We start from the raw sequence: 2500 nt of genomic DNA, 5'->3' as shown, positions 1-2500 counted from the left end.
GTGGTGTGGCCGTAGGCTCTGGGCCTAGTGAGTTTTGTACTTTTAAGCATCTAGTCAGCTAGACCTTGCAGTTTTGAAAGGCAATTGAGAAATGGCTCACTTCCTGAACTTGGAGCACAAAAAAGCCTACAGCACCTGGTATTCCCAGGCGGTCTCCCATCCAGATACTAACGAGGCCCGACACTGCTTAGCTTCCGAGATCGGGCGCATTCAGTGTGGTGTGGCCGTAGGGTCTGGGCCTTGTGAGTTTTGTACTTTTAAGCATCTAGTCGGCTAGACCTTGCAGTTTTGAAAGGCAATTGAGAAATGGCTCACTTCCTGAACTTGGAGTACAAAAAAGCCTACAGCACCTGGTATTCCCAGGCGGTCTCCCATCCAGGTACTAACTAGGCCCGACACTGCTTAGCTTCTGAGATCAGACGAGATCAGGCGCATTCAGTGTGGTGTGGCCGTAGGCTCTGGGCCTAGTGAGTTTTGTACTTTTAAGCATCTAGTCGGCTAGACCTTGCAGTTTTGAAAGGCAATTGAGAAAGGGCTAACTTCCTGAACTTGGAGCACAAAAAAGCCTACAGCACCTGGTATTCCCAGGCGGTCTCCCATCCAGGTACTAACTAGGCCTAACACTGCTTAACTTCCGAGATCAGACGAGATCGGGTGCATTCAGTGTGGTGTGGCCATAGGCTCTAGGAATGCTAAGAATATTACTCTTATGCATTTGCATTTAGTAAGCTAAGCCATGCAGCCACTTGCAACATGATACCACGCTCATCGCTCGATCAGGCTCGATCAGGCGAGATATATAAGACTGGTGGGCCCATTCAGGACTCCTATGTCTGGTAGGATAACTTTAATTCATCCATCCTGTGTCTGTTGCAGGGAGGTGGAGAGAACAATCAACACAATAATGGTTTTCTTTCATGCCTCTTGAAGGACTCAATATTCTCTGTACTGCATTACATGTGAAAGTCGATTTATTACCCATGAACACACTACCTGTATGCTAATTCTATGTAAAAAGGTAGCTCCAGCCCTCATGATGTTGTCCAACATTTCCGCTATAAAACGGGATACAATTATTTTGGAAACATACCAAATTTGAAAAATAATTGAGAAGTTGCGCAATTACTAATCATGGAGCACAAAAAAGCCTACAGCACCTGGTATTCCCAGGCAGTCTCCCATCCAGGTACTAACTAGGCCTGACCCTGCTTAGCTTCCGAGATCGGGCGCATTCAGTGTGGTGTGGCTGTAGGCTCTGGGCCTAGTGAGTTTTGTACTTTTAAGCATCTAGTCGGCTAGACCTTGCAGTTTTGAAAGGCAATTGTGAAATGGCTCACTTCCTGAACTTGGAGCACAAAAAAGCCTACAGCACCTGGTATTCCCAGGTGGTCTCCCATCCAGGTACTAACTAGGCCCGACACTGCTTAGCTTCCGAGATCAGACGAGATCGGGCGCAAACAGTGTGGTGTGGCCGTAGGCTCTGGGCCTAGTGAGTTTTGTACTTTTAAGCATCTAGTCAGCTAGACCTTGCAGTTTTGAAAGGCAATTGAGAAATGGCTCACTTCCTGAACTTGGAGCACAAAAAAGCCTACAGCACCTGGTATTCCCAGGCGGTCTCCCATCCAGGTACTAACGAGGCCCGACACTGCTTAGCTTCCGAGATCAGACGAGATCGGGCGCATTCAGTGTGGTGTGGCCGTAGGCTCTGGTTCTTGTGAGTTTTGTACTTTTAAGCATCTAGTCGGCTAGACCTTGCAGTTTTGAAAGGCAATTGAGAAATGGCTCACTTCCTGAACTTGGAGTACAAAAAAGCCTACAGCACCTGGTATTCCCAGGCGGTCTTCCATCCAGGTACTAACTAGGCCCGACACTGCTTAGCTTCTGAGATCAGACGAGATCAGGCACATTCAGTGTGGTGTGGCCGTAGGCTCTGGGCCTAGTGAGTTTTGTACTTTTAAGCATCTAGTCGGCTAGACCTTGCAGTTTTAAAAGGCAATTGAGAAAGGGCTCACTTCCTGAACTTGGAGCACAAAAAAGCCTACAGCACCTGGTATTCCCAGGCGGTCTCCCATCCAGGTACTAACTAGGCCTGACACTGCTTAACTTCCGAGATCAGTCGAGATCGGGTGCATTCAGTGTGGTGTGGCCGTAGGCTCTAGGAATGCTAAGAATATTACTCTTATGCATTTGCATTTAGTAAGCTAAGCCATGCAGCCACTTGCAACATGATACCACGCTCATCGCTCGATCAGGCTCGATCAGGCGAGATATATAAGACTGGTGGGCCCATTCAGGACCCCTATGTCTGGTAGGATAACTTTAATTCATCCATCCTGTGTCTGTTGCAGGGAGGTGGAGAGAACAATCAACACAATAATGGTTTTCTTTCATGCCTCTTGAAGGACTCAATATTCTCTGTACTGCATTACATGTGAAAGTCGATTTATTACCCATGAACACACTACCTGTATGCTAATTCTATGTAAAAAGGTAGCTCCAG

General features: G+C 47.3%; 6 non-coding genes and 3 pseudogenes across 6 annotated transcripts; all 9 read right to left on the bottom strand.

The window, feature by feature from the left end:
- Nucleotides 1–17, bottom strand: part of LOC138545722 (5S ribosomal RNA) — a 109-nt pseudogene extending 92 nt beyond the window's left edge.
- Nucleotides 18–123: 106 nt separating this feature from the next.
- Nucleotides 124–232, bottom strand: LOC138544502 (5S ribosomal RNA; annotated as a pseudogene).
- A 106-nt stretch (nt 233–338) lies between these two features.
- Nucleotides 339–457, bottom strand: LOC138544281 (5S ribosomal RNA). Its single transcript, XR_011290690.1, has one exon. It is a non-coding gene; the product is annotated as a 5S ribosomal RNA (ribosomal RNA).
- Nucleotides 458–563: 106 nt separating this feature from the next.
- Nucleotides 564–682, bottom strand: LOC138549557 (5S ribosomal RNA). Its single transcript, XR_011293337.1, has one exon. It is a non-coding gene; the product is annotated as a 5S ribosomal RNA (ribosomal RNA).
- Nucleotides 683–1145: 463 nt separating this feature from the next.
- Nucleotides 1146–1254, bottom strand: LOC138545539 (5S ribosomal RNA; annotated as a pseudogene).
- A 106-nt stretch (nt 1255–1360) lies between these two features.
- LOC138549443 (5S ribosomal RNA) lies at nt 1361–1479 on the bottom strand. Its single transcript, XR_011293226.1, has one exon. It is a non-coding gene; the product is annotated as a 5S ribosomal RNA (ribosomal RNA).
- A 106-nt stretch (nt 1480–1585) lies between these two features.
- On the bottom strand, nt 1586–1704 carry LOC138550598 (5S ribosomal RNA). Its single transcript, XR_011294348.1, has one exon. It is a non-coding gene; the product is annotated as a 5S ribosomal RNA (ribosomal RNA).
- A 106-nt stretch (nt 1705–1810) lies between these two features.
- Nucleotides 1811–1929, bottom strand: LOC138540280 (5S ribosomal RNA). The gene has a single exon (XR_011288335.1). It is a non-coding gene; the product is annotated as a 5S ribosomal RNA (ribosomal RNA).
- Nucleotides 1930–2035: 106 nt separating this feature from the next.
- Nucleotides 2036–2154, bottom strand: LOC138539031 (5S ribosomal RNA). The gene has a single exon (XR_011287111.1). It is a non-coding gene; the product is annotated as a 5S ribosomal RNA (ribosomal RNA).
- Nucleotides 2155–2500: the final 346 nt, after the last annotated feature.

The sequence above is a fragment of the Ambystoma mexicanum genome, unplaced genomic scaffold (genome assembly GCF_040938575.1).
Source record: "Ambystoma mexicanum isolate Mex_15411 unplaced genomic scaffold, UKY_AmexF1_1 Mex_scaf10, whole genome shotgun sequence".
NCBI lineage: Eukaryota > Metazoa > Chordata > Amphibia > Caudata > Ambystomatidae > Ambystoma > Ambystoma mexicanum.
Note: the sequence above shows the minus strand (reverse complement) of the source record. Positions and strands in the feature narration are given on the sequence as shown.